The sequence below is a fragment of the Triturus cristatus genome, chromosome 2_1 (genome assembly GCF_964204655.1).
Source record: "Triturus cristatus chromosome 2_1, aTriCri1.1, whole genome shotgun sequence".
NCBI classification, from domain to species: Eukaryota; Metazoa; Chordata; class Amphibia; order Caudata; family Salamandridae; genus Triturus; species Triturus cristatus.
Window position 1 is genome coordinate 978,110,751 of NC_140581.1, and position 9,206 is coordinate 978,119,956.

The 9,206-nt window shown below is 41.2% G+C and overlaps 1 protein-coding gene across 3 annotated transcripts in view; it reads right to left on the reverse strand.

Annotated features, from left to right (window-relative positions):
• Positions 1 to 8,563, reverse strand: part of LOC146866151 (uncharacterized) — a 1,119,785-nt gene extending 1,111,222 nt beyond the window's left edge. For 2 of the 3 annotated variants that reach the window (XM_085634084.1, XM_085634050.1), the window contains exon 1: positions 8,322 to 8,388. The gene's annotated coding sequence lies outside the window, so the exon portion shown is untranslated. Of the gene's footprint in view, positions 1 to 8,321; positions 8,389 to 8,527 lie in introns of those variants that run through there. The other variant, XM_085634060.1, reaches the window with a different exon arrangement.
• Between the last annotated feature and the right edge of the window lie 643 nt (positions 8,564 to 9,206).

The following is a 9,206-nucleotide window of genomic DNA, read 5'->3' on the forward strand; positions in this document are numbered from 1 at the left end:
AGAGGGTAATCAAAGATTTAAAAGATTTGGCTTTAATGAGCAGCTGTGATTTTACCAAAAAGAAACACAACTTCAGGATTGAATACGCTAAAGTCATGAAGAAAATCAAAGACACAACTGATATTGTTGTACGCTGTTCCGATAAAGGGGGAAACGTGGTTCTCTGGCCCATAGAAATGTACAATAAGGAGGCACTATCTCAACTACATGATAAAGAATGTTATACTCGTATCAGTACTACAGGCATAATCAGTGTAAAAGAGAAATACCATAAGTGTTTATATGATTGGAGATGTAGTGGTCTCATTTCAAAAGTAGAATTTGATTTTTTTAAAAATGATTACCCTGTAACGCCCCAATTATACCTCCTTCCCAAGATTCACAAGGACCCTCAGACCCCCCCAGGCAGGCCGATTATATCTGCAATTGGCAGCCTATTTGAAAACACCAGCAGATTTATAGACCATTTTTTGCAACCTTTTGTTAGAGAACTTCCTGCCTATATTCAAGATACGGGCGATTTTCTAGCAAAAATTTACGACCTAGCCTGGCATGATGATTATGTACTTATGACTCTCGATGTACAAAGTTTGTACACGAGTATCAGACACAGAGACGGCCTGAATGCACTCAATCATTATTTAGGCACCAGACCCATAGGGTTACATCACCATACACTCATGCTTTTACACATGGCTGAGTGGTGTCTGGATAACAATATATTCATTTTTGACAGGCTTTTATACAAACAAGTCCAGGGAACTGCCATGGGTACCTGCTTTGCCCCCAGCTATGCTAATTTGCATATGGGCTGGTGGGAGGAGCAGGTACTCAGGAAAAGTCATGATACTATTTTCCAGAACAATGTCATTCTATACAAAAGATATATAGATGACATTTTTATTTTATGGAAAGGTACCGAACAGAGTGCCATCGACTTTGTGTCTGTCATTAATGAGAATTCATTAAACCTGAAGTTTACCAGTGCCATCAGTAAGGAGTCCATCTGTTTTTTAGACTTGGAATTGTATATAGAAAATCAACATATACAATCACGAACATTTAGGAAACCAACCTCTGGCAATGCCATCCTTCATGCCAGTAGTTTTCACCCACGTAATCTTATTAGCAGCATCCCTTATGCTGAATGCCTAAGGATGAAACGTAACTGTAGTACCCCAGGCAGTCTTAAGAATTCTACAGACAGTCTGTTTCAACGCCTAAAAAACAGAGGTTACGACACCATAACATTAAGCTCAGCAAAACACAAGTGTGATAAATTCCAAAGGGAAGATTTGATCTTCAGGGACAGTGAAAAACCTACACACAAGATAGCTGAGAATACCCCGCGACTTATCACTGGTTATAACACCTACCACATGAATCTGAGAAAGATTCTTTACAGACACTGGCCTCTAGTACGTGGTGACCCTACAATAGGCCCCACGTGCCAAAACTTTCCCAAAGTGACTTTTAGAAGAGCCAAAAGTATGCAACAGGAACTGGTCATCAATGCACCCACATTCACTAAGGGAGGTACATGGCTTAAACCACAGAGAGGCTTTCAGAAATGTTCCAAATGTAAAGCCTGTAAATATGGAGTGAACACCAGATCTGTCTCTCTTCCTTTCAGAAAAACTCCTTTTGAAATCAGGGGCAGATTTTCTTGCAAAACTGATTTTGCTGTATATGTCCTTCGCTGTACCTGCAACAAAACATATGTAGGAAGTACCATACATCCCGTACATGTCCGGATATTGCAACATCTAAGGGCCATCACAAATGATGACCAGTCATATCCGGTAGCGAGGCACATCAACTCACAGCACGATGGCAAAATAGATGACTTATCCTATTTTGTCATTGACAGCATTTCTAAAAATATAAGGGGAGGGAACAGACAATTACGTCTGAGACGATTAGAATCCAGATATATCATACTTCTGGACAGTAAGATCCCCAATGGTATGAACGCTGACGAAGCGTTAAATGTACATCTTTAGTATAATCACTATGAATGTCCACTAGCTGTGTATGTATCTCGCTCCTGTATTCCGATCCGTCACATTGGTTCTCTTTTTTTGTTATAATCCTCTTTTATCTTCAAGGCACCCATAATTGTTAATTTCTCTTCTTATATTTTTTTGGAACACTCTGTATGTCGGCCCACTTGGGCTCAATCAACGAACATGTTACAAATATGGCATTCTATATTATTTGACGAACTATTTAATTGCTAACCCGCAACAATGTAATTATTCTTATAATTGTATGCGACAACTTTATTTGCATAAACGCACACACACTTGTGTAACATTTTAGCCTTTGCAGGTTTTGGTATGATCATGCCACAATGTTTCAATTGTTTTGGATAATGCCTCTTATTTAATTGTAAGCACAGTGTTCTTTTGTTATAATTTTCAATCAATGTTGCGTCAATGTCGCCATTTAACACAGACTTAACTGAAAAAAATACTTTCTATGTCTATGAATTGTGTTGCTGTGACAACCATGGAGGACGGTGCCTTGCTTTTTGTATTTAAGTAGACACTATAGAGGGACCTGATGTAGTGAAGAAGACGGTTGTATCCGTCGAAACGCGTCAGGGCATCCTTTGGAAATAAATATTTCTTTGATTCATCATCCCACGGTGTCAGCGCCTGTCTTCGTATGTCTGCAGCACAGGACTGGTTTAAATATATATATATATATATATATATATATATATATATATATATATATATATATATATATATATATATATATATATCAACACAGATTGGAGTCCCAAACGCGCTCTCGGAGTCATGAAATCACCAGGGAACAAGAGGTCACTTAGACACAGGTAGGTTTATTAACGTCATAAACCTGCTGCAACGCGTTTCACCCGCGAACGGGCTTGTTCACACAGCGTGTTCAAAACAAATGCCACCTTACATACTGATTCGTATAGACATAGTTGTCATAGAGAGAGGACTACGTAGCTCCCATGCAAAGATACATGTATCAACAATTCGAGTTACATACAGCGCCATTTTGCACTTTGTTTATATTACTGGTTAATATTGTGAAATACACATTAAATGCGTTACAGTCTTTGCATTTCATAATTGTACGCAGTAAAAACCAATACTCTGAGTAATAGTACAACGGTATGGCAAAGTCGAGCAATAATGTAAGGCTGACACACAACCTAAATTCATAGTCCAAAAAACGCGTAATCATTCATAAATTAAAGTGTTAAGTTGTTCTCCGCTTTGTGTCATTGCCAGCGTGGCATCTATTGTTGCGCCTTGGACTCAGGTAAAGTTACTTTTACTTTGTACAAGGAAAACTTTATACAGCCTCATATTGAAAAACACAATCCATTGTAGTCGCCTAATAGTGGCTTCGAGACTGTTTATAATAAAAACGCTTTGTTGTGCCACTATTGGGCGAACATTACACCTTTTGGGTTTTACGTGTTACTATTTTTACATAATTTTTTACATCGTCTTATTTGCACTGTTGGGTCAGCGCCCCTTAGCATTTCCCTACATACTCTTTGGACATGCGTAGGTAAGGGGCAGCAAAGCGTTTTTATTATAAACAGTCTCGAAGCCACTATTAGGCGACTACAATGGATTGTGTTTTTCAATATGAGGCTGTATAAAGTTTTCCTTGTACAAAGTAAAAGTAACTTTACCTGAGTCCAAGGCGCAACAATAGATGCCACGCTGGCAATGACACAAAGCGGAGAACAACTTAACACTTTAATTTATGAATGATTACGCGTTTTTTGGACTATGAATTTAGGTTGTGTGTCAGCCTTACATTATTGCTCGACTTTGCCATACCGTTGTACTATTACTCAGAGTATTGGTTTTTACTGCGTACAATTATGAAATGCAAAGACTGTAACGCATTTAATGTGTATTTCACAATATTAACCAGTAATATAAACAAAGTGCAAAATGGCGCTGTATGTAACTCGAATTGTTGATACATGTATCTTTGCATGGGAGCTACGTAGTCCTCTCTCTATGACAACTATGTCTATACGAATCAGTATGTAAGGTGGCATTTGTTTTGAACACGCTGTGTGAACAAGCCCGTTCGCGGGTGAAACGCGTTGCAGCAGGTTTATGACGTTAATAAACCTACCTGTGTCTAAGTGACCTCTTGTTCCCTGGTGATTTCATGACTCCGAGAGCGCGTTTGGGACTCCAATCTGTGTTGATAAAATTGCCGGTTGTCTCCGCCGGTCCGCGCCACCCCTCCCATAGGGGCTTGAACTTCAGAAGGAGTAACTTTGTGGATGAATATATATATATATATATATATATATATATATATATATATATATATATATATATATATATATATATATATATATATATATATATATATATATATGTAACTAATGTGGCCCTTTTTTTACCCGGAAATGTGATTCACTACTAATAATGAAAGTGGAAGTTGTTCTAGGAGAAGAATCGAGAAGGTCAGGACAGGAGGATGCCTCGTTATGCAAACTACAAAGAACAAAGGTCTCTGGGATCCACAAAAAGTAAAGGGCATGGATGGAGGAGTGAGGCCAGCAGCGTAACACCAGACAGTGTGATTCGCTCTTGACCTGTCAGGGCAGACACAACCAAGCGCTCCGTCTCTCACCCTTGCATGTGCAAAAGCCCCATCTAGCTACAGTCTGAACTAAGACCTGACTAGGGCTCGCCTGACTGGTGCTCATCTCCTTTCGAGAGCCGGAGAGGGGCTTGGGGCATGGATTCCCACCCAAAGTTTGGCTTTCTTCGGCCTAACAGAAATAGGTCGAATCTGGACCTTTTAAAGGTTGCCTAGTTTCTGCTCAGGTTGCCAGCCTTGACTGCTCCTCCACATCCTTCCTACTAAATGAGGTGTACCTCTTCAGGAGTAGATAGTATAATACAAATAGATCAAATAAAACGGTGCATGGCTACTGCTTTGCTTTTGTCACAATTTCCCATTCTTGCCCTTTTGGTATCTTTTTACTCATTCAACATCATCTCTGTCTGGAGCATGTTGCTATATGGATTACTGGGTCTTCTTTGATTACCCCCCTCTTATGGTGTACAAGCACACAGCATTATTTTACCCCTGTGGCTAAGCTAATAAGTTCTTATTATAATTACATTTTCTACATCTGTCTCTCTCACCCATCCAACCACCAGGTGCTGTGTCTCATAACACAATTATTGCACCTCGGGGGTCATCGCGCACAACATGACCCCATTTAATATATAGGATCTAAACAAAAACGGTCCCTCGCATCTACACACCTTGAATGGTGTAGCTTGCTGTTTGTGAGGGTTGGCACTTCAGCGTCCCACATTGTGGTAATAAGGATTTACAATTACAATACAAGCTTGCACTATCTATAGAACATTATTTAAACTTTTTTAATTTCCCAGAGTTAGCGAGCGTGCAGCCAACAGCACAGTTCAAAAACAGTGAGATGTGGTTACCTCAATCTGTTTCTGGTTAGTGTTTTGTTTGCAGCTCATGAACTAACTCAGAAAGATTTTGACTTACATGTGTACGTTTAGACAATGGCTGTGCATAAAAAGATGTGCTCAACTCTGCACTGCGTTTGAGTGCCTGTTTATGGTAAGGCCCGAACTTGCTCACCACAGGTGATCTGAGCTTTGGTGCTGAGACCTGTACAACATGGAATAATGACAAAGTATCACTACTTGTCCTCTGGCATATTGTACAAGAGTGGCAAATAAGGGAGGACTCGGGAGCATAAGGCAGTGCCCTGCAGCTCCTGTAGTGCAGGGGGAGGAGGGTCAGTGCTTAATTTGAGCCGGTGCTTTCCGGTGCTCAGCACCGGCACCTTATTGTCAGCACCGGGGCTATGACAGTCTGCCACATGGTGACGTTGTCCTGCAAATTTAGGTATGAACACAACAACAGAGGGTTATTTATTCAATTTGCATTAATAGTGACTAATAACTGCCTCCCAAGTTATTCTTCTGGCTTTGGGGGGTGTGCGTTAGTCTTACTTGTCACACTTGTAGGAGTGTGCAGGTTAGTAGCTGTGTATGTACTGTCATTGGCAGCGCTGGCAGGGGTTATGTGAGGTGCAAGCTGCAGTGGCCTCCCGACGAGAGCCCCGGCACTTATCCTTTTACAAATTAAGCACTGAGGAGGGTCAACTGTTCAGGGCACCCCTTGTTCTCCCGGGCCCCATAAAGACGAAGGTCAATGAATAAGAATGAGAAATGCGAGACTATGGGACCCCTCTTTACATTCTGGGGAGGTGGGCGTCTTTTTTTTTATGTTACACTTGATAACTCGTCTGTAATTTTCACGGACTGGCCGTGAATTAACCCTAATGTCCATTGTCCATGATGAAGATTTCAAAGGACGGCATTTGTCCATAATTTTAGACTTTGCGCTGAAAGACCTATGTTACAGTTTAAATGTCTTGGCTGAAGTGGAAGGTCTCCTGTGCTGTGATCCCGAGGGAGGCGCGGACACATAAACAAGAAATTAGCCTTCTCGCCAGGGTGCCGGCTGCCTGAAAATAAATGTAGATCTGTGCAGTTGATTAATCCGTGAATATAAATGTGCTTGGAAGCCGGTAGAGATGGCACTAATTGATAAAGACACTTTAAGCTTCCTAAAGCCAAAAATGTATTCATTTTGAGAAGTATTATAGGAGGTGTTCAAAGCTGAGTTGTGGAGTGTGTGCTTTTAATGGACCTTTGTAAAACTGTTTGCACCAAATGCAATCTCCATATTAGTACAATGTACACTTTAAAGACACTTTTTTTGATTTTAACCTAAATGTATGTCCCGTTTTGTGGCAGCCTATCTTAGACTGTGCGTAATGCAAGTTTAAAATAATGACTTACACATTCACAGTGCATTCTGTGATGGGCAGGGACCTTCCTAGCACAAAAAATACACAAGTCACTCTTCCCTGCTGAACCAAACAGAATTCAGTTTTATGGGCTTCTGGTTGCCCACACATACATTCGCAGTGATCACATTAACCAACAAAGTGGATTCATGAAAAGAAAGTAATCTAGTCAGTTGCCTAATTGCAGTGTGTGTGACCAGGAAACCTGGGTTCAAATCCCAGCTCACACGCATGACTAAATTGTGTGATTTGAGTCAAATCAAGTTACTTTACGTGTCTAGATTACTTGATAGTGACATTTGAGAGCACAATCCTTTATTGCAGTTCAAGTTGGATTCTGTGTAAAAACCTCACTTGCATATGCTTCAATAGCCTCTGACAGTGCCTCTTCTGTTTCTGGCCTCTCTGCTGAGACTACTCTCCAGATACGCAATACTTTCCAGTTCTCATGGAGGGACTATCTGATTTTAGGAATTGTCCAGCCTTGCTCTTCTCTTTCTTATTTATCCAGTTTTTAGCAACGACCCATTGAGTCAGTTGTTGCGGATCTCCCATCTAATCTTGACTTCATCCTGCTCTTTAATTCTCTCTCTGGTGGTCGGGCTCCCAGTCCCAAGATAAATATAGGGTCCCTGACGCTTATTCTAATGCAACAGCCTGGCCTTCTTGGTGCTGTGAGACTACAGACAAGTTGTGGGTACCTCACATCCTGACATTTGCTGTGAAACTGTCAACCACATCATTTGCTCTGCATCATTAATTTTTTTTTTGGTTTGACGTCTAGTGGAGGGTCAGGTGAGCCAGATGGGTTGGTTCAACTTGTCTAAATTAGCAGAAGGTGAACAAGTCACTTACCTTCTTATTTCCCTATGTGTTTAGCCATGCGTATTGAAATATTTAGAAACGTAATCACAATGTTGCTGTTTCTTTCTCTCCAAAGAAGACTGGATATATTTGGGTATGTGTGATGCCCCAGGACACCGTGCTCAAGTGCATCAATTTACTATTGAACAAGGAAATAATGTTCCATCTGAATGTAGCTTACCTAGAGGCAACCTCATACAGAGCACAACAGTGGTTCAATGTAAAAAATAGTAAACGAATGCATTGGTAAACCAGTGGGGTATAGCTGCTCCTCCTTTTGTCCTGAAATTGTGTCCTGAAATTTCAGCCTTTGTCCTGAATTTTTGTCCAGAATTGTGACCCTTTGTCCTGAATGTTTTACAGTCCCAATCGTGAATTTGACTCTATGCCAGGTGGTCACTCTTCTCCGGAGTCACCAAACATAATCACATATCTAACAAAAAAATTTCAAAAGGTGTTTCAGAAAAGATACAGCTCTCACCTATGAAGCGTCACAAACGCAGCAGATTAGACACCAAAATAAAATCACAGTGCAGGAATCTCCCGAGTTCATTCTTGTAATCTTGTTTACCTCACAAATCCGGGCTTCGCTTCGGTCTCGCTTCGGATCTCTGCACAGCGCTTTGTGGGAAGCTCAGAGGCGGCCTATTTATTCTGCCGATACCTGGCTAGGAGCCAAGAGCGTTCCAGGAACTCGGACAGCGGAAGCATAGGCTATACAACCATTTTTGTAAAAACAAAAAAAAAAAACACAAAGGCGATCCATTAGTTCCTCACCTGCTTTCCGTCTCCGCAATGCTCTGAGCACAAACCTTGAGCCCAGCAAGGGTCAAAGTTTCGGGCGTTTATTGTTCGTAATCGGTTTCACTGGCACCTGAAGGCATGCAAAGTACGCAACGGATTAGACAAACCGATATCAATTATGGACTGTTGGCGTTTCCTACAGCAGGCGTGTCACCGAGCAGGCCGAGCTACATTGCGCTTTTAGAGTAAGGACCAATATCAATTTGCATAAACTGTAGTAAATTAGAAAGCATTGGGGGGCATATTATCAACAAACGGCGTTAAAACTATCGCCGCTTCAGGAGAATTCCCATAGAAGCCCATGTTCTAGTGTCAACATGGGCTTCTATTGGAATTCTCTGCGGCATATTATCAAGCCCATTATCACCGCTTTAGCGGCAGTTTCCTGCCGCTAAAGCAGCGATAATTTTAACTCCTTGCTTGATAATATGCCCCTTGGTTTTTCGGGGGAAAAAATGCACATGTACCCAGTGCTTTAAGTGGGAAAAAAAAACTGGGGGTGCTCTAAAAGGGGCATGGTTAATGTCTTGAAGGGGCGTGGCCTATCCGAGTAGGGGCGTGGTCTAAATCAAAATAACTAGCACTGTGTGCTTAAGAAAATCATGAGTACCGGCACTTCTCCGTGTTCTCCCATTGAGTACCGGGACTTCTC